We start from the raw sequence: 26,127 nt of genomic DNA, 5'->3' as shown, positions 1-26,127 counted from the left end.
CAGAAGGCAAACAAGAAGAATTCTAAGGCTTCAGCAAGTAAGATATCAGTAAGGTACAGCCTAGAGCAAAAACTAACAGGGGCGGGGATAGACGTGGTGATGGAATTGTCTTCATCAACTCAGATGTTAAAACAAAACTCAGCCAGGCGTGGGGGCGCACGCCTTTAATCCCAGCACTCGGGGTGGGGGCAGAGACAGGCGGATTTCTGAGTTCGAGGCCAGCCTGGTTTACAAAGTGAGTTCCAGGACAGCCAGGGCCTCACAGAGAAACCCTGTGTCAAAACAAAACAAAACAAAATCCAAAAACCTCCAAGACTAGAGATGGTTTCATGATTAAGAGCTAATGCTGCTCTTCCAGGGGACCTGGGTTCAATTCCCAGCACCCATGTTGTGGCTCACAACCATCTGCCACTCCAGTCCCAAGGGACCCAATACCCTCTTCTGGCCTCTCCTCAAGCACTGCACACACATGATACACAGACATACATGCAGGCAAAACATCTATACATATTTTTAAAAGAAAGAAAAGAAAAAAAATCATTAAAAAATTTAACCCAAAACTCTATAGGCTAGATGGCTTGTGAAAACAGACAGTATTCTTTGCCTTTGGGGGCTGGGGTTCTGAGATTAGAAGGCCAGCATTGTGCTGTCAAGCTCCTCGTGGCTTACAGAGTGGAATCTGCTGCTCACGTCCTCACTGCGAGAACTCTGAAGGCCCTTCTGTAAGGACTCTACTCTCATTCACATGCACGACCGCCATCACACGACCACCATCACACGACCACCATCACACGACCGCCATCACACGACCACCATCACACGACCACCATCACACGACCACCATCACACGACCGCCATCACAGCCCCGAGGCCCTGCTTCTCCACACCACCATCACTCAGCTCGGAGTCGAGACTCCAAGCCCTGAAGGGGAAGGAGGCAAACTTCAGTCTATTACTGAAATGAATCCCAGACTCAGATCTTTACACAGAGCACACAGGACTCAAGAGGCACACGCTGTCAGTGAAAAGTCTGTTGGACACAGGATCTGCAGAGGGGAAGAATGCGATCCCACCACACCCTTTATACAGAACTGAGTTAAAGTGATCAAGAAAGTGCTTTACAACTTTAGGTTGAAATGCAAGACAAGCTTCCGGTGACCACGAGCAACCCTCCTCCTAAGACAAGGAAAATCTCATGGCAGCACACAAATGTCATCTCCATAGAAGCAGGAAATATCGAAAGCATGGCGATGACTCCCCTGAGTACGCTAGGCTAGCGAGGAGATCCTGGAACCCAGGCTATCCCGCCCTTTCGGGAAGGGCCAGGAAGGGACTCTGTCATTTTTGGCATCTTTCTGGGTTAAGGAAACAAATAGGAGTCCAGGACCCATCAAGGGTGTGGGCCATACTCAGCCACACCTGCTTTTGACTGAAAACAAAGAGGAGTGTGCCCAAAGGGTGAGGGGATGGGCAGAGGCAAGTCAGCACTCTGCTGGACAGTAGCCCAGCTTAGCATCATTTGGGTGGCTCAGGCCCTAAACTCAGGAATTCTCAAGTTCTCCAGCCCTCAGCTCAGTGTAACTGCAGGTGGCTGGGGGATCTGTATCTGCAACAAATGCAAAAAGGAGCTTTCCAGAACACCACCAACCTTGCCCTAGCTATTGCTTATTTCTGCAAATAACATTTAGATATTTCTCCAGCCCAGGAGCAAAGACAAAAGAAACATGAGAGGAGATATGGTGAAGGAGAAGCAGCCCAAAAACAGATGGTAAGAAACCCAGGCACTTGAATTATCAGCCAGAGACATAAAGGTCATGGTTTGTTGTGCTAGAGTCGGGGAGGAGAATCTAGGTCTCTAAATTTCTATTTTCTCAACAACTGGACAGTATACAGCTAAGATTAAAAAAAAAACCCACCATGGAACACCTAGAAATTAAAAACCCCAAAAACCCAACTCAGAGATCCCTGAATGGCCTTAACAAGAGTTTAGGCCCAGAGGAAGGCAGAATCCATGAAATAGAGTGCAAGTCCAAAGAAGCTATTCACTGTAGGAGGAAATGGGATACTTGGAAAGAAGTGTGAGGTGCTTTAATGCTGGATGTGTCTCCCCCTCCTCCCTCCTCTCTCCTTCCCCTCCTCCCTCCCCTGTCTTAGTCAGGGTTTCTATTCCTGCACAAACATCATGACCAAGAAGCAAGCTGGGGAGGAAAGGGTTTATTCAGCTTACACTTCCATGCTGCTGTTCATCACCAAAGGAAGTTAGAACTGGAACTCAAGCAGGAGCTGATGCAGAGGCCATGGAGGGATGTTCTTTACTGGCTTGCCTCCCCTGGCTTGCTCAGCCTACTCTCTTATAGAACCAAGACTACCAGCCCAGAGATGGTCCCACCCACAAGGGGCCTTTCCCCCTTGATCACTAATTGAAAAAATGCCTTACAGTTGGATCTCATGGAGGCATTTCCTCAACTGAAGCTCCTTTCTCTGTGATAACTCCAGCTGTGTCAAGTTGACACACAAAACCAGCCAGTACAATTGACCCCTTGTCAACTTGACACACAAACACACCACTAGTAAGCCTCAACCCTTACATTCTTATTTATCCCCAAGGTCTAAATAACTTTAAAAGTCCCACAGTCTTTACATATTCTTAAAATTTCAATCTCTTGAAAATATCCATCTCTTTTAAAATCCAAAGTCTTTTTACAATTAAAAGTCTCTTAACTGTGGGCTCCATTAAAACAGTTTCTTCCTTCAAGAGGGAAAATATCAGGGCACAGTCACAATCAAAGCAAAAATCAATCTCCAACCGTCCAATGTCTGGGATCCAACTCACGATCTTCTGGGCTCCTCCAAGGGCTTGGGTCACTTCTCCAGCCATGCCCTTTGTAGCACACACGTCGTCCTCTGGGCTCCAGATGCCTGTACTCCACTGCTGCTGCTGCTCTTGGTGGTCATCTCATGGTACTGGCATCTCCAAAACACTGCATGACCCCTTCAGTCCTGGGCCTTCAATTGCAACTGAGGCTGCACCTTCACCAATGGCCTTCCATGGCCTCTCACAGTGCTGAGCCTCAGCTGCTCTGTGTGACCCTTCATGCCTTCAAAACCAGTACCACCTGGGTGACCCTTACACATTACCAAGTCCCGCTGCAGAAGGAGTACAACCTTGCCTATCTCTGGAACACAGCCTCTTTGTGCTTTCAGAAAACACTTCCCAGAAGATGTCACCTCAACGATGCTGGTCTCTTCTTAATCACTGCTAATTTCTTAGCTCCAGCTAACCAGCATCAATAGTCCCAGTAATGCAAAGTTTTTGCTTTAGTAGTTCTGGTATCTTGTTAATCACAGCTGATTCTTCAGCCCCAGCTAACCAGAACTACAAAATCTTCACAACCAAAGTAACAATGGCCCTGAAAAGAGTCTTTAATTTTCCCTCTGAAATTTCACAAACCAGGCCTCCATCTTCTGCACTGTTCTCAACATTATCTTCCAAGCTCCTACACAACATCTGACAGAGCTCTTAACAACAAATGGATCTTCAAGCCCAAAGTTCCAAAGTCCTTCCACAGTCCTCCCCAAAACATGGTCAGGTTGTCACAGGAATACCCCACTCTGCTGGTACCAATTTGTCTTAGTCAGGGTTTCTATTCCTGCACAAACATCATGACCAAGAAGCAAGTTGGGGAGGAAAGGGTTTATTCGGCTTACACTTCCATGCTGCTGTTCATCACCAAAGGAAGTTAGGACTGGAACTCAAGCAGGAGCTGATGCAGAGGCCATGGAGGGATGTTCTTTACTGGCTTGCCTCCTCTGGCTTGCTCAGCCTGCTCTCTTATAGAACCAAGACTACCAGCCCAGAGATGGTCCCACCCACAAGGGGACCTCCCCCTTGATCACTAATTGAGAAAATGCCTTACAGCTGGATCTCATGGAGGCATTTCCTCAACTGAAGCTCCTTTCTCTGTGATAACTCCAGCTGTGTCAAGTTGACACACAAAACCAGCCAGTACACTCCCCTCTCCTCCCTCTCACTCCTCTTTCCCTGGTTGCCCTTTTCCACTCCTCCCTCTTTCCTCCTCCTCCCTCTCAATTCTCTTCCCCAGATCCCCTTTTCCACTCCTCCCCCTCCTCCTTCCTCCATCCTCCTCCCTCTCACTCCTCTTCCCCTGACTCCCCTTTTCCACTCCTCCCTCTTTCCGCCTCCTCCCTCTCACTCCTCTTCCCCTGACTCCCCTTTTCCACTCCTCCCCATCCTTCCCTCCTCCTTCTCTTTCTTCTGGATCCTCCTCTTCCTCTTTGTTTCAGTAAACTACAGTTTTTCTTTTTCTTTCTTTCTTTTTTTCTCTTTCAGTTTCTGATTGTTTGTTTGACACAGGGTCTCACACTGTCCTACCTGGCCTGGAACTTGCTATGCCACTGAGGTAGTTACCAATTGGTGGATATATTTTCATTGTACAGACAGGAAGAGGAGACAGGTAGCCTTGATGTTTGTGCAAACTTATGAATGTATTAATGCCATTCAATTATACACTTAAAAGTGCATGATGGTAAATGTTATGTTTCTTTCAATTAGTGTTTATTAACTATACAAAATAATGGGTTTGCATAGTGACATTGTCAGGCATGTATGCAATGTCTTTTTGTAAGGGTCCATGATTTGCCGAAGAATTATACCCCAGATTCAAATAGTATGTAAATGCAAAGGGTGTTTTATTCTGTACAAGTCCAGCATGCTGGGGTCTCCCATTCCAAGATGGAGACACCCAAGTGAGATGCAGGCCTGATTTAAAGCACATTAGGAGAGTTCTGGGGGTGGGTGTCCTTTATCTTGGTCCCTCCAGGGGATATTTCAGTACCATTACTGGGGTGGTGAGGCTGGAAACTGTTGCTGGGGAGGTCTGGAAACTGTTGCTGACCCATTATCCTTGCCTCAGGCCAGGTGGTGAGGCAGCTTCTGATGGCGGGGCAGTTTCTGGCTAGCTTTCTGAAGCCTGGGTTTTTTTCTAGTGACTTGCCTGGGCTTGCCCAGTTCTTAGGCCTAGTCTCCTGAACTGCTGATGTGAAGCCTGTCATGGAGTCAGCCCAGCCTTCTCATTTGGACCATATTCTCCTCACTATGTGCTGGTTAGTTTCTTGACACAAACTAGGGTTGTCTGGGAAGAAGAAACTGCCCTTGGGAAAAATGCCTCCAGTCTCTCTCTTCACCTAGGGAAGAGGATGCAGTTCTCAGCTACTGCCCCAGCCACTGCCTGCCCGCTCCCATGCTCCCTGCCATGATGACAGTAGACTAAACTTCTGAAACTGTGAGCAAAACCCCAACTAAACACCGATTGCCTTGGTCACGGTGGCTCTTCGCAGGAGTAGAACAGAGACTGAGACAGACGCTCCCTCGACCTCTCTTTTCCCCACTTTCTTTCCTCTTCTTTAGTAGACCCACCCTACCTTCAAGTCTTTTCCCCCTCAAGAGGAAACACCATTTGTCTTTCCAAGTCTGGTTTATTTTCCATAACAGGCTCAGGTGACACCCATATTCCTGTAAATGGGAAGATTTCCTCCTGCTTTGTGGCAGAATAAAACTGCATTGTGAATATTTATTGCCTTTTCTTTATCCATGATCTCATTGGCTGGCTCTATGACCTCATTATTGTAAACAGTGACGCCATAAACATGGTATGCTGACCTTGAATCCTCTCAATAGATGCCCGGAAGTAGTGTAGCTACATGATATGGCAGCCGTAGTTTTAGAACTTTAGGAACTCCATACTGATTTCAATGAGGCTACACCAATGTCCATTTGCACCTCCAGTGTGTAAGGATCTCCCACCTTCTACTACACAACAGCACCGTTAATACTTTCTGCTCTTGGTGAGAGCCATTATGACTAGGCTGAGAAGAGTCTTTCTTGGTTTTGATTCACATTTTCCTAACGGCTAGGAAGTTGAATGTTTTTTCGTGTGTTAATTGGCCATTTGTAATTCTTCTTTTAAAAAGTGTGTATTTGGTTAGTTTGCCCATCTATTGAATATATTCTTCACCCTTTTGGTGTTTATACTTGAGTTCTTTGAATATTCGGGATATTAATCTTCTACTGGAGGAATAGCTGGCAAAAATTGTTCTCCTGTCCTGTAGGATGCCTATTGGTGCTGTTGTCTTTGTTATATGGAGATATTTATTTGGTACAGTCCCATTTGTCAATTTTTTTAAAATTTAATTTATTTTTATATTTATTTTTATTTGTGTGTGTGTGTGTGCCCACAAAGACAGGACAGTGTTAGTCGGATGCCTTGGAACAGCAGTTATAGCCAACATGGGTGTTGGATTCAAACTCAGGTCCTCCATTTCTCCAGCCCCAGTTTCCCTTTTTGTCAGTACTTTTAATTAATGAATTAATATTGATTGATTGATTGATTTTAAGGCAGGGTCTCATATGTAGCTCTGGCTATCCTGGAACTTGCTATGTAGTTCAGGCTAGTCTCAAATTCACAGAGATCCTCCTGCCTCTGCCTCCCCAGTGCTGGCATGAGAGGTGTGTGCCAGTATGCCAAACTGATTCCCTTTTTAAAAAAATATTTATTTATTTATTATATGTAAGTACAGCGTAGCTGTCTTCAGACACTCCAGAAAAGGGTGTCAGACCTCATTACAGATGGTTGTGAGCCACCATGTGGTTGCTGGGATTTGAACTTAGGACTTTCGGAAGAGCAGTCGGTGCTCTTAACCACTGAGCCATCTCTCCAGCCCCCTGATTCCCTTTTTAAAGGCCTGATAGATGTCATCAATGAGTCTGTATGGCCTTGGGCTTTTGGCAGGGAGATGGTTACCACTGCTCTAAGCTAATTGGTTGTTATTGCTTTGTTCAGGTTTAGTATTGGTAGGCTATAAATGTTGAGAAATACATTTACTATAATTTATTTCTTTCTTTTTGTTTGTTTGTTGTTTTTTGGTGTTTTGGTTTTTGGTTTTTCGAGACAGGGTTTCTCTGTGTAGCCCTGGCTGTCCTGGAACTCACTCTGTAGACCAGGTTGGCCTTGAACTCAGAAATCCACTTGCCTCTGTCTCCCAAGTACTGGGATTAAAGACATGTACCGCCACTGCCCAGCTATTGTAATTTTCTGATATATTAGAATATAACATTTCAAAATGTGCCTTAATGCTCTCGCCTTCAGTGGCATCTGCTGTGCGGTGCTCCCCTGCCCTCTAACTTTACTATCTGAGGCCTTCTTTCTCTGTCTCTCATTTTGCCAAAGGGTTTGCCACTCTTGTCCATCCTTTGGGAGGAGCCTGTTCTTCACTCCGTTGGCTTACATTTTTTGTGTCTGTCTCATTAGTCCCTGCTCTGACTGTTATTGTTTCTGTTATTCTGCTGGCTTGGGGTTCCACTTGGTTGTGCTGGGCTAGGCTCGAGGGGCGCCTTTCAGCTGGTCCCTCACACTCTGACTTTTTCAGTATAGGCACTCATAGCTCTGAACTGTCCTTGTAGAACCAATGGCTGTCACTGCAAGTTCTGGCTAGCTGTGTTCTCATTTGCATTTGCGCCTAGGAATCTTGTATTTCCTCCCAGAACTTCTTCAATGACCCACTCAAAAGTGTTTTGTCCAGTATTCATAACTTTGCATGCTTTCTCTTGTTGCTTTCCAGGTTTATTCCATATCGATCTTAAAAGATTGTAAAGTTATTTATTCCCCTCTTTATTTATTAAGACTTACTTTGTGGACTAAAATCTGATCTGGTTTGGAGAAAGTTCCATGAATTGCTGAGAAGAATCCATATACCACATGTATTAGGTGAAATAATTTTGCTAGTGTCTCTTAAGTACTGTGGATCTACGGGGCAGTAGATTCTGAAGTTCTTTGTTGGATTTCTGTCTGGGTTGTCTACTTCTGGTGAGGAGGAGGTGGGACTCTCCTGCTGGCATTATATTTGGATTGATCTGTCTCTGTGTCTCTCTCTGTTTTTCTCTGTCTCTCTCTCTCTCCCTCTCCCTGGGCTTAAATGTAGCCCAGGCTAGCCTTGGGCAATGCTGGGAAGTAACTAAGGACATCATGTACCCGAGGAAGGCACTCTACAAACTCAGTTGAATCCCCAGGCAGGGGAGATATCTGAAGGCAGTGCCTAAACTGGACCTGTTGGATATTTCAATGCTGGACAGAGCAGAGGGCTTGTAGGGCTGGCAGCCCAGGGGTATGGGGAGATACCCCCTCAGGAGGTTTTGAAGCAGGAGAATTGCAGGCTGGGAAATTTTATGGTCTGTTTAGTTAGGGTTCCTATTGCTATGATGAAGCTCCGGGACCAGACCTACTTGGGGAGGAGAGGGTTTACTTCACTCACAGTCCCATATAACAAACAGTTCATCACTAAGAGCAGTGAGGGCAGGAGCTCAAGCAGGGCAGGAACCTGGAGGCAGGAGCTGATGCAGGGACCCTGGAGGGGTCCTGCTTACTGGCTTCCATGATCTACATTTCTCTTAACAGTCTTATCTCCAGGCTTTGTCCCTTTGGGAAAGATGATGGGAAAGAAGGAGATGGGACCAGGGCAGGCCTGGGCCTCACTTTAGGAGAAGTCCCATTTGATGGCTGGTTTCTACCTGGCTGAGAACTTCTAGAGTAGTTAGCAGGGGAGTATGTGTTTCTTTGCACCTTACAGACTTTTCATCAAATTCACGTGAGGTTTGCTCCTAAGACACATGTGTCAGGATTTCTGGCTTAGCCCCTCCACCCCTGATCCCCACACAGAATGTGCCTGGATATGGTAGTTTCTTTAGCTCTTTCTATCCTCTAGGCCCTTCTGGCTCTGCACTCCAACAAGGCTCTCATTCCCTAAGCCATCAGAGCATACCAGGAGCCCTCTAGACCCAGAGATAGGAATCAGGATGAGAATAGGAGACTTCAATGAGGAGGACAGAGGACTCTGTGTCAATGGACAGAGTAAGTGAGGTGAGCTCCCACTTAGGGCAGGGTTCAACCTCCTAGAATTTAAGCAGCGGTCAGTCCGCAGCATGCCATGCACCAAGCAGTACAGTGTGTGTGTGTGTGTGTGTGTGTGTGTGTGTGTGTGTGTGTGTGTGATGCTACCCACCATGTAGCATGAACACTATGTACCCTGTAACACGTTTGATACACTCCACACTATGCAATGTATCTAGGGGCTGACCTCAGGAGAGTGGGCTGCAAAGATTCCTGTTCCATTCTCCATGAAAACACATCATACGTCACCCCTGCAGCCTGACAGGGGCTTCAGGCAATCCTTTCTGGCTTGGAAGTAGCTCAGAGACCATTTACTCCAGGATCAAATGCCCAGGAGTTGGAGACACTATACAGTAAGGCTCATGCCCTGCTCTGTTTGTAGTGCTGGGAGGTGGACAGGCTGCAGGAGAGAAGGATATTTGGGGTGAAGGACACCCAGATGTCACAAAGACAAGTACCCCTTAATGCCACTTAGCTACCCACCAGTGTTCACAGCCCCATGGGAGGCTGTTCTCCTTATGACCCCCCACACACATACAAACACAGACTGCTGTCCAGAAGATGTAAGCATCCTTTCCCTTGCCTTTCTGCCCAGCTATGGAGCCTTCTGGGTTTTGATCTCTCCCCTGTGTCACCATGCCCCTGGAGGACATGGCCCCACATGTGAACCCTGGATCAACACTCCACACTGAATAGCTGAGTGGACAGTACTGCAGCAACTGGGAGTCTCGAGTGACTGGTTATCCCAGTATCCAGAAGGTCCATTTGTAGACCTATGGTGCCTGCAGGTCACTACCACCCTCTGTCCAGCTGAGATGCTCTGAGAGCTCCACCCCAGCCTCTGCAGCAGAAATCCCCACTGAGCTGAGTATACTGAAGTGCAGCTGAGCCACAAGCCCCATCAGTCCTTGTACAAGCCGGCGCTACTACTCAGACCAGGAGAATGTGCCCAGCCTTGTAAAGAGCTTGCACACCGTCTGGCATGCAAGAATCACTGCACCTCTCCTGAGGGTCAGAGCCCTGGCTGTCTGCCCACCCACCCCTCACATGGCTTCAATCAGAGCAGGGCTGGGTCAAGGCTCGGCCAGAGGGCCACACCTCCTCCCCTTCAGGCCAGCTTGTCCAGACAGACAACACGCCCAGCTGCAGGCTAGCCACTCTACTCTTGCCTGCCAGCTGTCTGCCTTTGAACTTGGGGGAAACAGGAGGCAGATGCCTGTGGTTGGAAAAGTGTGTGCAGGTGCCACGCCGTCCTCCAAGTCAGCTTGAGATAGGCAAAGGGGCTGAGCTGCCTACACTGACCTCTGTGGTTTCTTCTGTGTGCCTGTTCATTGTCAAAAGTGTGGCCAGCCACCCTTTTTGTGTGAGGTAGTAGAGACTGGCAGAGTGATTTGGTGACCTCCTCCACACTGCACTGGAGGGAAGTGGAGACTGGGCAGGGGTGGACTCCTTGGACTCTGATCTTTAGCTCAGAGAGGAGCCAGAGAGAAGCTATTGCTTGCTTTCCCCCCAACTTGAGTTGTTTAAGAAAACCACCAGTGACTGTTGCCCCTCTGGGGCGGGTGTAGTATCACTGTCCCAGCCCGGAGGGGACATGCCACAATAACATGAACATCAGAAAGAAAGGTCTGGTAGCCCCCTGAACTCTGCTGCCACGTAGGAGTCCTGGGGGCAGAAGAACATCCTTCCTACTCTTGCGGGGTCAGCCAGGGGCCTCCGGAGGCGCCACCCACCAGGCAGAGTCAATTCCCAGCCCGGCATGCCTGGAATGCCTCCCATCATTGGGCCTCACCCGAAGCCCCAAGCCCCATGCCCTAAGTTCAGTCTCTCTCTCTCTCTTTCAGTGGGGAACACGGTTAGGGCCAGGCTTGCTCCCCCACTGTGCCCCGTTAGGATTGCCTTGGCTCCCCCCAGAGCAGGCGGTGATGAGATATAGGTAATGTGACAGGGAAGTGCCCCGTGGCCCTGGTGACACGATTGGTGCTCTGAGTACAAGCAGGAAGGAATCCATAGGAACAGACTGAACTGGAACCTGTGAAAGGCACTGACTGTGGATGTGGATTCCTGATGAGCAAGCCAGGAAGACTTTGATCCCCCACCCCCACCCCACTCCACCCCCGCCACTGAGGCAGGCGAAGCATTCCTAATCTGAAAATCTAGAATCCGAAAGGATCTGATATATGAAACTTCTAAAAGGTGTTGTGATGCCACAGTAGGTAAGTGACACCCGTGACCTGCTGTGACAGGTCACACTCAAAGAGCAAGCACAGTGAGGATTCCTATGAAGCCCCTCCTAGACAGCGAGCCGAAGGTGAATAGGGAAGGTGAAGGCATGAATCATGGGAAGGATTTCTCACAGCCTCAGATTAATTGTTCTGTACATCCAAATATTGCAAGATCTGAGAACATAAAGCCAAACAGACTTCCGGTCCCGAGCATGTGGGTGACAGACATCAAATCCGTTTATTTATTTTTCCTGGTGTCTGTCAGTACAGGTCTGTGTGTCTGTATGTGGTGCTGTTCACGGACTCGGGGTCTTCTTGCATGCTGAGCAGGTTCCCCCTTCCACGCCACCACCAGCGAACATGCTTCTTCTGATGCTTGTGCTTGTAACCATGCACCCTCCATAGGCAATGGGGAGGTTCTCAGCTACAACAGGTAGCACAGGATGACAAACAGAACCCTGCCAAGATGTGAGTGGGAAGGACGGAAAGTGACGGACAGGGGTTATAGAGACCAAGGGTCACAAGCCTACCAACTCGGGGAAGCTTCGAATATTTTTTTTTGAGACAGGGTTTCTCTGTATAGCCCTGGCTGTCCTGGAACTCACTCTGTAGACCAGGCTGGCCTCAAACTCAGAAATCTGCCTGCCTCTGCCTCCTGAGTGCTGGGATTAAAGGCATGTGCCACCATGCCCGGCTCCTTGAGTATTCTTTTTTTTTTTTTTAAAGATTTATTTATTTATTATATATAAGTACACTGTAGGTGTCCTCAGACACTCCAGAAGAGGGCGCCAGATCTCGTTACGGATGGTTGTGAGCCACCATGTGGTTGCTGGGATTTGAACTCTGGACCTCTGGAAGAGCAGTCGGGTGCTCTTACCCACTGAGCCATCTCACCAGCCCCTCCTTGAGTATTCTTAATATTGTTTAAAATGGCATTGTCTGCCAGGCATGGTGGGCACACCTTTAGGCTCAGCATTCCAGAGGCAGAGGCAGGCTGATCTGTGGTGCAAGGCAAGCCTGGTCTACAGTGTGAGTTCCAGGACAGTTAGGGTTACCCAGAGAAACCCTGTCTCAAAAACAAATAAACAAACAAACAAACATTGTTAACAAGCATCCAGCCAGGTGTCCAGGATACCCTTAGAGTCTCCCTTAGAGTCCTCCCTCCCCGTCCTCCCACTGCACTATGCTCTTGTTCTCCTCTTCCCCTTCACTGTGACCATGCTCCTTTCCCTACGTCCTCCCTACCCTGCACTCACGATCCTCCCCCATCTTCCTGTTCCCTGTATTATGTCCACCTGTAGATTTTGGAGACAGGGACAATTTCGTTCTGGTCAATTTCATTTGTTGTGGAAAATTTGTTACATGGCTGAGTCTTTATTGTGCCCTTGGTTCAAGCAGTGGTGTTCTTTTATGACATCCAATATGTGACTGACCTGTGGTCCTGGGTGCTGGACTAGAATCCCTTTTCTTGCTTTGTTTTCTTTTTCTTTTTTCTTTTTTTTTTTAAGACTTTTTTTTTAAATTTATATGAGTACACTGTAGCTGTTCTCAGACACACACCAGAAGAGTGCATCAGACCCCATTGTGAGCCATCATGTGGTTGCTGGGAATTGAACTCAGGACCTCTAGAAGAGCAGTCAATGCTCCTAACCACTGGGCCATCTCTCCAGCCCCTAGAATCCCTTTTTATGGGCTAAACTTAACATTCACATGAGCAGCTAGAGCTGCTAGACCTATGGGCCAGTCTTAGGATGTTATGCCTAAACATGTCTCTAGGCTAGGCTGTTTACGTTTAGTCCCCAGTTGCTATGGCTAATCTTGGTCTTCAACTTGATATTCATGGGAAGACAGAGCATCAGTTGAGTCACTGCCTCCATCAGATTGGCCTGCGGATATGTGAATCTCTCTCTCTCTCTCTCTCTCTCTCTCTCTCTCTCTCTCTCTCTGTGTGTGTGTGTGTGCGTGTATGTGGGTGGATGGGTGTGTGTGGATGGGTGTGTTGATTGATGGAAGAAGGCTTAGCTTACTGTGGGTGGCAATCCCCCACCCCAGCAGGTGGTCCCTGAGCCTGGAAGCAAGCAGAAGAAACCATGGTTTCTGCATCAAGACACTTCCCGTAATGATGGACTATAGTCTGAAAGGAAAATAAAGCCTTCCCTTTCCTCCCCAAGTTTCTTTGGGTCACAGATTCTTAACACAGCACCAAAAATCTAGGGTGGCAACAGAATGGTGTTGGTAAGCTACTGACTGCATCATCAGGTAACCTATCGGTGACTTCTGGGCTGAGGAGGCCATGAGAGTGGGGTCCTGGCTGGAGGAGGACCACTGGCCACCCGCCTCTGAGGGCTATGATGTATGTGTCTGTCCCCAGCTCCTTCCTGTGTCTGCCTTTCTCCACTGCTAGACGCTTAGTCGCACCAGCTCCCCACCACCGGCTTGTCACGGGGAGCCAGGTGAAGGGGACAGGACGCTCAGGAACCATGAATCCCGACACACTTATCATTTAAGTTGTTCCTGTCAGGCATCTCGTCACAACCACAAAATCCTGGCCCATGTGTAGTGTCCACAGGACCTGTCACAGCCCTTTCTAGGCCTAATAATGCCAGCAGACTTGCTGGTCAGTGCTTGGAGTCTGATACCTGGAGTCCTGCTTCCTGGTCCCAGGAGCCAGACCAGTGGGTATGCAGGCTCAGTAAAGGGGATGGGGGAAGGGCTGAGACCCGGTAGTGCTGCGGACTCTGGATCAGGATTTTCGGTCTCAGTTTCCTGACTATAAACTGAGAGGTTTCAGAAGGTATTCCCTGGGGAAGTGGGACCAGGCAGACATGGTCACTACCCCCACCCCCAGCATCCCAGCCTGAGGCACAGCTGGTTCTGATTGTGGGGGCTCAGCTCCCCTTGGTGAAGTGAGCATGTCAGGCAGAAATGGAAACTTAATCCCAGCCCCTCATCCCACACTCAGCTCCAGGAGGAGCCAGGAGGAATCCCTCCCAACTCATCCTTGTCTCCTGGGGTGAAGTTCCCAGGAAGTGGATCTCGGGGAGCTCCCTCCACAAGGACTATGAAAATAAACTGCCAATGATGTGAGTGGGACAGATTCAAAGTGATGGACAGGATTGTCAAAGAGACCACAGTTCACAAACCTGGGGAGCTTTGAGTATACTTAATATTGTTTAAGATATTAAACATAAAATAATATATTCTATTATCCCAGCTCCTCTTTTCTCTACTTAGCCTGGATTTTCTGGCCACTAGCTATTGGCTCCCACCCTTGTCTTCCCTGTCCCCTGTGTGATCACAAAGACACACACACAAAGACACACACAGACACACGGAGACACAGACTCACACAGAGCCTGCCCCCCAAGGTTCAGGAGCACTTGACACACACACACACACACACGACACAGACACTGACACACATAGAGACATACACATAGATACACAGAGAGACAGACAGACAGACACAAGGGTTCAGGAACACCTGACACAGACACACACAGAGACATATACACACAGAGAGATATACACAGAGAGACATACACACAGACACACAAACACACATGTTCAGGAATACATGACACAGACATACACAGATACTATATATAGATACATACAAAAAGATAGATAGACAGACATGTACACACATGGGTTCAGGAATACCTGACACAGACACACACAGAGACAGATACACACACAGACATACACATACAGAGACATACAGACACACACACACATACACACGTTTAGGAGCACCTGAAGCCTGCCTCACTGGGTTCTGAGGAAGGCTGATATCTACCAGGTTCTCAGACTCCAACACCATCTAGTCAGCTTCCTCAGGTGGCCACAAAACTTGGTTCTGAAAAAGACCCCCTCTCCTCCGGACCTGGCTGCCAGGTACACCACCTTCTTTTTTTTTTGTTTTGTTTTGTTTTTTTGAGACAGGGTTTCTCTGTGTAGTCCTGGCTGTCCTGGAACTCACTTTGTAGACCAGGCTGGCCTCGAACTCAGAAATCCGCCTGCCTCTGCCTCCCAAGTGCTGGGATTAAATAAAGGCGTGTGCCACCACCGCCCAGCAGTACACCACCTTCTTGGGCCATCTGTTTCTCTGGTCTGAGTGGTTCTGTTCGAGCCCAGAGAAGGGTCTTAGTGGTCCAGAGTTGGTCCATTTGTGCAGGAAGTGGCCTGGAAATAACAAGGACCCAGGACTTCCTGCTCTGCCTGTCCCTGTGCGGATAAAAGGCAGGGATATCTGAGACAGGCTTGTGCTTACAGAGGCAGGTCCTAGGTTGTGCCATGATGTGTATTTAAACAGACACTGAGCTGTGCACATGTGAGTGCCTTACATGCGTTAACTGTGTATATGCAGAGGAGTCAGGCCCTGCATCCCTTTCATGGGAACACTGCAAAGGGACCAGGCCTGGCTCTAAGGAAGCCAAGGCTGATTCAGGCTATTCACCTGTGAGCCTGGAGGTCACACACTCAAGGCTCTTTGAAAGTAGACCTCACACGCATTTAGACACACTGCTCCAACATGTGGAACAGGCTTCCTTGGAAGGCTGACTAGCCCCTGAGGTGCCTGAACAGATCCTGGTGGACATAGAGGGGCCAGACTGGATGCTGAAGTTCTTACCCTGCTCCTGAAGGCCAACTCTGCCCAGAGCCCTTCACTATGTGCCTTTGAGAGTAACAAGGCGACAGTTCAGTTTCTTTGAAGAAGGCGCTCAGCTGGTATAAGATCCGACTGTGAATGTGGCACGCGGTGCCTCTGGAAAGTCGAGCAGTTACTATCTCCCTGGGTCCTGTACCCTCAAGGCTGGAGGCCCTTTGGAGCCAGAGGAAGGCCCTATGCTTGTTGACTATCCAGGCAGGAGGCAATACAACCCAGCTGAGGTGAGTGAGCAGCTGAGGAAGGCCAATGCTCTGCAGTGTATTCGGGTGACACACAGCAGCGAGGATGACAACACTGCCCCCCGAGAGGCCTTCTAAAGCCTGTACTCTGTCTCCAGGGAGCACCTAAGTAGGGAAAGGCGAGTGTGATTGAGGGCAGGAGAGGTGAAACAGGCTGCAGGTGATGTCTGTCTGTGAAGGACAGACAGTTGTCACACCCAAGGTGTGTGGTGGGAAACCGGAAGAGCAGACTTCTCTTGGGGTAGAGCTCACCTCTTGTCAGGCTCCTCTGGTCTCAACCACGAGGCACCCACCTGTTTCATGGGCTCCAGAGGATGGTGTAGTGACCCCTCTGCTCCCGTTTGAGTTCTTGCTCCTTCCTCTGATGGACTCCTGTGCCCTGGTTTGTATCTCCAGGGACAGAGAGACACAGCTGTCTTCGCCAAGCCTGGTTGTTTGTGCACAGCCTAAATGATTGTCCCACAGACTGGGACTTTTTTTTTTTTTTTAAACATTCTTTAAACAAGAGCATGAATTTTGGAAAAGCTGTGGTAACTTTCTCCTGGGACACCGATGGGGTGGACTCTATTTTTTACTTTTGAGATTGTATTTTAATTACAACATGTCTCCCTTCCCTTTCCTTCCTCCAAACCTTCTCATATGCTCCTCCCTCTCCTTCAAATTCATGGCCTCATTTTCCTGTTACTGTCTGCTTTTATGTATTTGTATACACATATATATTCCCAGATATAACCTGTTGGTCCACATCACGTTACTTGTATGTATATTTTCAGGGCTGACAACTTGGCACTGGACAATCGGGATGCTCTTCCCTGGGGAGGACCACCTCTCCCGCTCCCGGCTTTACTCAGCAGTCTGCGGTTCTTTGTGTAGGGTGACCTCACCATGGACAGGCTCTCCCATCCCATCCCCCATGCTGTTTGGCATGTTCGTTGATGTCCTTGTTCAGTTTACATTTGGACGGTCATGCTGGTGATTCTTTTCGGGTGTTGCTTATGATGTTGCTAGGAGACAGATCTCCCAGCAAAGCCCCTGATCTCCCAGCTCTTACAATCTTTCTGCCTCCTCTTCTGCAATTATCCCTGAGCCTTAGGTATCAAGTGTTTTGTAGATGTTATCTACTGGGCCTGGGCTTCACAACTCTGTGTATGGAGTGGTTGTCGTCTTTTGCAGTGGTCTCCGTCCATTGCAAAGAGATTGTTTCCGTGATGAGGAGTAAAGACGACACTTTTCTGTAGGTCGAGGACCAATGTTTGTAGATTGTTGTTAGAGAATATGTTGGTTTAGTACATTGGTGGTTGTAGATTATCCTCCAGTAATCATGATTTCACTAGCACTGAGGAGTTGGCCAGGTCTCAAGTACCAAGCGTGGTTTCCCTCTTGTTGAGGTCTTAAATCCAACTAGAGCAGTTAGTTACCACCAGGGTTCATGTGAGTCTACTGCACTGATAGGGTTACTGGGCCAGGCTGCCTGCTGTGGCTCACAGGTGTCATGGTCAGCCGGGTTGCTGGCTGCCTCCGCCTCCCTCCTTTGAGAGCTTGCATGATGCCTTTGGGTACCATGAAAGCTAGACCTCAGGGATGGGCACAGGAACCTCTTTTAAGTCACTGGGTGCTGACCAATTTCCGTCCTGAACATAGTGAGGCCACAACTCGGGTCTATAGGCCCCCATGCTCAGCATCAATGGTTCACAGCCAGTGTCAAAGGCTCACAGGAGCAAAGGCGTAGATAGTTGCCTCTCTGGAAGCTGTACCACTGTTGGTGTCCAGACCTGTACCACTGCTAATGTCAAGCCCTCCCATGGTGCCTGCCTTTCTGCCACAAATCCCCTTCCAGCTGGCTGGCTTTTCCCCCCTTTTTAATATTTTTATTTACTCTTTGAAACACTCATATATTTGTAAAGTGTATTTTGTTCCTATCAGCTGGCTTTTTAGTAGCGGGTGAATGTTATAAGTGGAGACACGGGCTGGAGAGATGGCTCAGTGTTTAAGAGCACGGACTGCTCCTCCAAAGGTCCTGAGTTCAAATCCCAGCAATCACATGGTGGCTCACAACCATCTGTAATGAGATCTGATGCCCTCTTCTGGTGTGTCTGAAGACAGCTACAGTGTACTTAGATAAATCTTTAAATAAATCTTTAAAAAAAAAAAGTAAAAAGAAAAAATTTTAAAAAAAGAAAAAGAAAAAAAGAAGAAGAAGTAGTAGAGATACCTTGGGAATGGCTACTGGAGTTGTGGGCCTGAACTGCTGAGAAGCAAGCCCTCTGGACAAACCCCTTTGCCCCACATTCATGGGAGCATGCCTTGCCCACGCAGAACACACCCAGGAGGAATACAGACTCTTTCTTTGAAAGGAGATACCTATATTTGCTTCAAAATCAACAGCTTCAGTTACACCAGTTTTCTTGCACATGTAGAAGCCAGTAGATTCAGTCAGGGTTTCCTGCCAAGTCCTGAGAAGGAGTGGTAAGGTGGAAGAAAGGAGGAGGAGGAGGAGGAAGAGGAGGAGGAGGAGGAGGAGAAGGAAGAAGTAGAAGAAGAAGAAGAAGAAGAAGAAGAAGAAGAAGAAGAAGAAGAAGAAGAAGAAGAAGAAGAAGAAGAAGAAGAAGAAAAGTTCCCTCTTGTTGAGAAAGTCTTAATTCCAATTGGAGAAGTTAGTTACCGCCAAGGCATGCTGGCTGCTGATGTGATTCATCATAGGTGTCATATGACATGTCACATGACATGTGGTTGGAGACCTCTCAGCGATGTGCCATTTCCATGAAGGTCAGTTTTCTGTTTTCCAATCCCTTTACAACTTGTGATTCATTTTCCCCATGTTTCTCTTTGATGTTTGACTGCAGCTTCCCCTCTGCTCTGCACGGCACCCCGAGGAGAACAGGTGACTGCCAGTCTGTCTCCACTGGGTCCCTAGTTATGCTCTTTTTTGATGGATTGGAATAATTCTTTTTCTCTGTGTAGCCTTGGGGATCCTGGAATTCTGTAGGCCAGGCTGGCCTTGAACTCACAGAGATCCACCTTCCTCTGCCTCCCAAGGGCTGGGATTAAAGGTGTGTGCCACCACTGCCTCCAGGAGTCAAGTTTTTAAAGTAAGTATCAGTTGTAACTGGAATTTTTAGGGGGAAATTGGGCTCTAGCATCTCTTTCACAGCACAGCTTGCCTACCTTGTCCTAGTAACTGGTTCAAGGGATGAGTATAACTCAGGAGACAGGCTTACTCACTGTCTCACACAGGACAAGCAAAGGGAAACCTACCTGCCTGACTTCCCACCGAGGTGTTCTAAGCCCTTTGTCTTCTGTCTCTGACCATAAGAGGTCAGAAGACAGAATCTTCTTCCCGGGAACCCACATGGCAGAAAGAGACCTGACTCCTGCCAAGTTGTCCTCTGACCTCCACATAGGCACTAGGACACTAGCACTCCAACAGATACGTGAATGTAATAATAATAATGTTTATTATTATAATAATAATACAATTTTAAGTGAAAATTTTCAAGATTTTGACTTTTTTATTGGTCTATTTTTGTGATTTTGCTTTTTCAGAATTGTTTATTTTGGAAGACTGGGTGGTAGGTATCACAGTGTTTAAGACTGGCACTTTGGTTCATAGTTTAAACTCAGCCTTGAATGTTCATCTTAGCTCTTGGCCTTGACTCAGTCCTAGCACACACTCAGGCAGCTGGTCTGAGTTTTTCCCTCCTGTAGTTTCAAAATCATAACAGGTTGAGGCACAGAGCCCAAGCCTTGACCCCGGCATTTGGGATGCTGAGGCAGGAGGGTCATCTGGCAACACAGTGAGTCCCTACATCAGACAGACAACCAACCAAAACAAAACCAAAGCTGGAAGAAAACCCTGGCTCAATCCCAAATCCCTTCTCAGCTGAGTGTCAGCTGCGGGATTTGGGACTGTCCCCTGAAGATGTGACACACACGAGGGGGGCTGTGGGGGGGACTGAATGTGAGAATGCCTTGAGAAAACTGAAACTGGCTCTCAATGCCAAGGAGGTTTCCATGGGAACCCCATCAGGGCAACAAGCCAGGAGTGAACGAGCCATTCCAGTGGAGGTCGTGGATTTCAGACTCACAGCAAGGAAACAAATGAAACCCATATGCACGCATTTCTGTGAGCCTCAGTGCGGACCGCTTAGAAAGGCAGCGGTGGCAAATCGGCTTTGAGCTCCACAAAAATGTGAAATCTGAGATTAGGTGTCTCAGCTACAGTGCATTCTATAGGTCACATAGTAAATTCCTCCTCCTCCTCCTTCTGTTTTGTTGTTGTTGTTTTGTTTTGTTTTGTTTTCAATGTTTCTAGAGACCTGTGAGATGGCTCAGTGGGTATAGGTGACACTACAGCTGATGCCATGAGTTCAGTTCCCAGAACCCACATGGTGGAAGGAGAGAACTCTCCCCCAAGTTGTCCTCTGGCCTCCGTCTATGTTCCCCCTTCCCTCCCCCCTCTTGTGTCCGACATAAATAAATAAATGTAATCAATTTGAAATAAGTGGTTTTGGAGTTTTGAAACAGGATTTCATGTAGCCTGAAACTCACTATGTAGCTCCGTCTCTGAAGCCCGGTTCTCCGGCCTCTACCCCCCAAGTACAGAGGCACTTAGTTTCTGGTGAACACTATCACGTCTCGTTTACACAGGAAATGTGACTCTTTTGAAAACTTGTCTGAGCCTGGAACAATGATGCAGATCCGAAATCTCAGCATTGGAGAGGCAAAGGCAGGAAGATTGCTCAGAGTTCAAGGTTACCCTGAGCTACATAGCAAGCCCTTAAAAAAGAAAAGAAAAGGAAAGGAAGGAAAACAAGACAAGATAGATTTAATTAAAATGACTCAGAAGCTCAGGAGAGGGAAGATGTGGCAAAAATCCAAAACCACAACTGCTTATATGTTTAATGAAAATCAATTAAGGGCAACGAGAAGCCAGCCAACCTACTATGTAGGAGGATGAAGCAGGATTGCTTGGGATCAGAGTTCAAGGCCAGTCCACACTTATAAGACTCCTGAAGCCAGTCTAATCTATGAAAGCTCTAGACATAAGCAGAAGACCAGAAGCAGGACTGGGTCAGAAATGGCCACTGAAGTATCAGGACACTGCAGCCTGTTTGGAGGGAGTGACCCTAAGGCCAGCCCCTTGCAGCTGTCCTGCCTGGAACAGGCCCCTCTTACTAAGTTTGCCCCTGTGTATGCAGGGAAACATGCATGCAGTTCCCCGTTCTCTTGGACCCCAGGAAACCATCTGACATTTGGCTCCACAATGACCAATTCAGGGGCTGGAGAGATGGCTTGGTGGTAAGGAGCATTTGTTGGTCTTCTAGAGGACCTGAGTTAGGTTCCCAGAACCCACATGGTTGCTCACAACCACCTACAACTCCAGATGCCAAGTTCTCGGAGATCCAACACCCTCTGACTTGATGGCATTCCAGGCATGAACCCGGTGCACACACAAATATGCAGGCAAATGATTCATACAGACAAATAAATTTAAAAACAATGGCTAATTCACCAAATTCTGCCAAATGGGTGATACCGTCTAACTTTTAATTCTCCTTTAAGTGTCTCATATACAGGCAACATGACATGATGTCATTTTGATCAACAACAAGTGGCAGGTGTGAGGTTGTGAAATTCCTGTCGTCTGGTGCCCTCATCAGTCCCTTTCCTGCAGTGATGGGCATACTTGGAGGTCTGGATGGTGTCCCATACCTGATCCAGGATCCTTGGTTTTCTTATTCCTCCAGGCTCTTCAAGTCATTGCTATGTATAGTGAGTGTGTGTGTGTGCAGTCTACCCTGGGGCAGGACCTGACTCAGACAAATCTCTGTCTGTCTCTATGTCTCTCTCTATGTCTCCCTCTGTCTCTGTCTGTTCCTGTCTCTGTCTCTGTCCCTCTGTTGTTGCTTTTATTGTTTGCTTATTTGAGACAGGGACTCACTGTGTAGCTTAGGGTGGCCTGGAGCTTGCTTATTTAGACCAAACACCAGATTTGAAAACAAAGAAAGAAAGAAAAGGAAGAAAGAAAGAAAGAAAGAAAGAAAGAAAGAAAGAAAGAAAGAAAGAAAGAAAGAAAGAAAGGGAGAGAGAGAGAGAGAGAGAGAGAGAGAGAGAGAGAGAGAGAGAGAGAGAGAGAGAGAACAACCAGGCTCAGGCCTTTAAGCACTTGGGAGGCAGAAGCAGGTAGATTTCTGAGTTCAGGGTGAGTCTTGTCTACAGAGTGAGTTCTGGGACAGCTGAGGGAGGTTACACAGAGAAACCCTGTCTCAAAAAAGGAGGGGTTAGGGAACAAGGTTGTCCTCAAACTCACCTTTCCTGCTTGGACTGAAGGTGTGTGCCCCTATGCCTGGCTCTTCAGTTACTTCCTCTTGCTAATCACAAAGTGCCCCGGCCTGGAGGAGTCACCTGTGGGAATGATTCTTCTCATCCCTCCCAGGACCCAGGTCAAGGTTTTCCCTCAGAGACTCTCCTGATGAAGTCGCGAGGAGCTGTAGTATCAATATGGCAAGAGGAAGGGGACACACTATGTCTCTTCAGGTCTTTGTCTTCTTCTCATGTTACCAGGACTCAATTGTGGACCGTATCTAGCCCAAATTACTTCCCAAATCTCCCCTCCCTCATCATCCTTCACAGTGAGGGTCCCATCTCAACACTTGAAGTCTTGGGAGGCATTCTGACCATTTCCAAACGGCAGCAGACTCTATCCTTGAGGGTCAAGTGCTGCTGACAGACAGCACTGACATCCTTGTCACGAACAACCTCTGGGCACCGGAGAACTGCTAGCTGGCTTGGCTGTCTATAGTGAGCATCCCAAGGGTGTTGGGCCCAGTCTCCTTCTGGGGGGCTGAGTGTAAGCAGGTGTCCACCCTAGAGAGTGCTGGTAAACAGGCAGAGATGAGAGGGCCCCTCTCCTACTGGTTCAGGTAGCATATCCTATAATACTCAGACTGTCCAACGCCCAGCTGGGCCCAGAAGTGGGGACTGGTGTGCGAAGTGGGTGTGAGGACCATGTCTCTCTGGGAGAAGCAGCAGCCCTTGGTCAGGGTCTTTTGTGGTTCTGGGCCCTCAAGATGGAAGGCTCAAGAGGAGGACCAAAGCTGGGCTTCAGAGAGACAGCCACGCCTTCCATCTAGAACCTTCCAGGAGACAGAGGAGGGGCAGTGGGTTTGGTGGGTCTGGGAACCAAGATGGCTGGATCTTCCATCAACTGGTTAGTGCAGGAAGACACTGTCTCTGCTCAGCTGCTCTCAACTGGATTCCAGGGTTCCTTGAAAGTAAGGTTTGGGAAGTGTGGTTCTGGGTGGCGGAGGACTGTCGTTATTTTAGTGCCAAAGTTCCCAGGAAGTGATAGACAGTAAGAAACTATGCAAAAGCAACTATTCCTGAGAGGAGTCCCTCACCAGAGGTGGAAGCAAGGCAGCACCCAGCGCAGACATGCCCATGCTGTACACAGGCCCTCATGGTCAACACACGTGTGCACCTCCCACCCCAAAGCACACAGTGCAAATATGAGAGCACCCACGCCCTGGCACACACCGAAGAACATCAACAGAGAAACACATCCACGTACACATACATGCCTTAGAGCACACACAGGAAGACACACATCTGAGAACACACAGAGGGTAAAAGACAGTCCTTCCCATCTCATACACACACAAGAAGACACACACCCAGGCACAGGCATCTGAGAACACACATATAAACACACTCTACTACGCTCAGGTTCCATTAGTGACAGTTGGCAAAAGCCAAGCGAGCTGTCCCCAGATCGCAGTCTGGGCTTTGTAAAGAGGTGTGCCTTCTTGCCGCCGTATCACCAACACCACAGCTGCCCTCTGCTTCTACACTCCAAACTGCTAACTCCCTTCCTTCCACAGCTGGGAACAGCTGCTTGGACCAGCCTGCAGCTTCACCTTGCTTGGACATCCTTCTCTCAGGCTCAACCTTCCCACCCCTCTTACCTTTGTTTCCACTGATACCCAGGACCCCATCTCCCTACCATCCCTTCCCTTTGACAGCCTGTTCCCTGAGGCCTCTGTCTGCCTACCCTGCCTCTCACCCCTTCCCTGGCCACTTTGGATCACCATCTCCCCACCCCCACACTCTTACCACTTCCTCTGATTACCTCCTTCCTGCAGGCCCTTATCTCCACACGCTCGATACCCAGGTTTTCTCGATTTCTTAGGAGCCCTACCCTCTAGTCTACCCACCCCTCCCCTGCACACCCTGTTTCCCACTTTCACAAGTGCCCCTCACCCCTCAGTGGATTCACTCCCACCCTCAGGGTTTGAGGGTGTCACCCTCTCTCTATTCCTGCCGCCCCAACGCCGCCCAGCCCTGTCTGGGTGCTCCTAAGCAAGGGCTGCACCAGAGCATTCACAGGCTCTGCCCACAAACGACCCTGGGAACTTTTTCTGGGAACTTTTTCCCGTCATACACGTAGCACCACGGGACTGTGTTCAAAGGAGCCTGTTTTTATCAAGCTCCAGACATAAGGAAAGAATTAGCTTCTTAGGAGGTATGATTCCAAATCTAAAGAGTCTTGTTTTGGAAGCCTCTCCTTTGAAAAGCTGGGAAAGACGATGCCGCCCCTCTTTCTTCTGAACCTGTGGTCATTCTTTTATTTGTTCAGGCTGCATGCTGCGACAGAGATCCAGAGATGAACATCTGCTTTTGGTGAGAGATGGAGCCCTGGTCCAGCATGAAGTCAGTCAATCCACCTACCAGGGCATCTGCCTGGGTATTCACCAACAGACATGGGTGCAGAGCTGAAGTCACCCGGCCACCCAGGCCAGCTCCCTCACCCAGGTCTGATATGTGACTTTAGGTAACCACAATCTAAAGACATTAATAAAAATTTCCAAAAAATGGTTCTTTAGTCTGCACTCAACCATCCTCTGGGCGGCGTGGTAAAATTTCACTGCCACTGTGTGTGTGAGTCACCACTCTGTCTAGCTTTTTACTTTATCCACCCTGTAAGTGACCTGGGAGTCATTTCCATGATCAGATCAATGGTCCAGCCATGAGAGTCCTTCCTTCGGGTGGGAAAGTGAAACCCACAGTACAGTAAACAAATTAAAACCCAGCCTGTCCTGTTTGCTAAGGTCTGGGTGAGGATGTCCCAGGGTTGGGGGGTGGGGCGGGGCAGGGCAGTAAACTTTGAGCAATCCTCCTGCTTCAGCCTCCTGGTGCTGAAATTACAGATATGTGCCACCATGCCCAGTTGCTGTATTTAGTTTCTGGCCATGGCTGAATTGTAGCTTATAAAATCCTAGACAAAAGGAGAGTAGTCAAGGCAGGTGCTGCGTGAGGTTTCAGACAACCAATGGGATCTTAGAAGACATTCCCTGTGGATGTGTGGGCACTGTTCCAATGCTATCAGGTCACACCAACACACACACACACACACACACACACACACACACACACGTTGGCTTGTTCAACTGCACACACCAAGGGTGGTGCTCCTGTTCCCAGCCATTCCTCCCTCTCCCCGATAGAACTGGGACCTGCCTTTTGCTGCTGGCCTGATTTGTTTCTTCCCACTTTGGCTCCTGCCTCCAGGAAGCCCTCTCCTTCTTTCTTGGGACCAGGGGCTTGTTGAATGATTCCACAGCTAGGAGTATGATTTCTCCGGTATGTTCCTGGAGATCGGGGCCCATGTTAAATGGGACTAGGCAGATAGGATTTTGAACTGCAGTGTTATAAAGAATCCAAGACACTCACATTCATCTCCCAAGACAGAGACTATCTGCTTGAGATCGTCTTGACTCTTGGAATCTGGCCTCATGGCCCCCAGTTGCACAGCCCTGATCTGGGGCTAGCTGACAGACCAACTGTCTTGATTCCTACATATGGGAAAGGTTGAGGGATTCCAAGGTGGAGACCAGTGAGATCAAAGAGGCCCAGCCCTTTTGTCTCTTGGCTCTTTCCTCACTTGGACTGCTATGGCCCTCAGGTGACCTATACCCATGACCATCGCGCCAGACATGATATCCTCTCTCAGACCAGCCTGTGTGCCAAGC

The 26,127-nt window shown here is 48.4% G+C and overlaps 1 long non-coding RNA gene across 1 annotated transcript; it reads left to right on the top strand.

Moving 5' to 3' along the window:
• LOC147001507 (uncharacterized) lies at positions 1–24,980 on the top strand. Its single transcript, XR_015044866.1, has 3 exons — positions 1–37; positions 1,701–1,768; positions 24,735–24,980. It is a non-coding gene; the product is annotated as an uncharacterized LOC147001507 (long non-coding RNA).
• The last annotated feature ends 1,147 nt before the right edge of the window (positions 24,981–26,127 follow it).

The sequence above is a fragment of the Mus caroli genome, unplaced genomic scaffold (assembly GCF_978045245.1).
Source record: "Mus caroli unplaced genomic scaffold, Mus_caroli_1 scaffold_13, whole genome shotgun sequence".
Classification (NCBI taxonomy): domain Eukaryota; kingdom Metazoa; phylum Chordata; class Mammalia; order Rodentia; family Muridae; genus Mus; species Mus caroli.
This window is presented reverse-complemented; position numbering and strand designations above follow the sequence as displayed.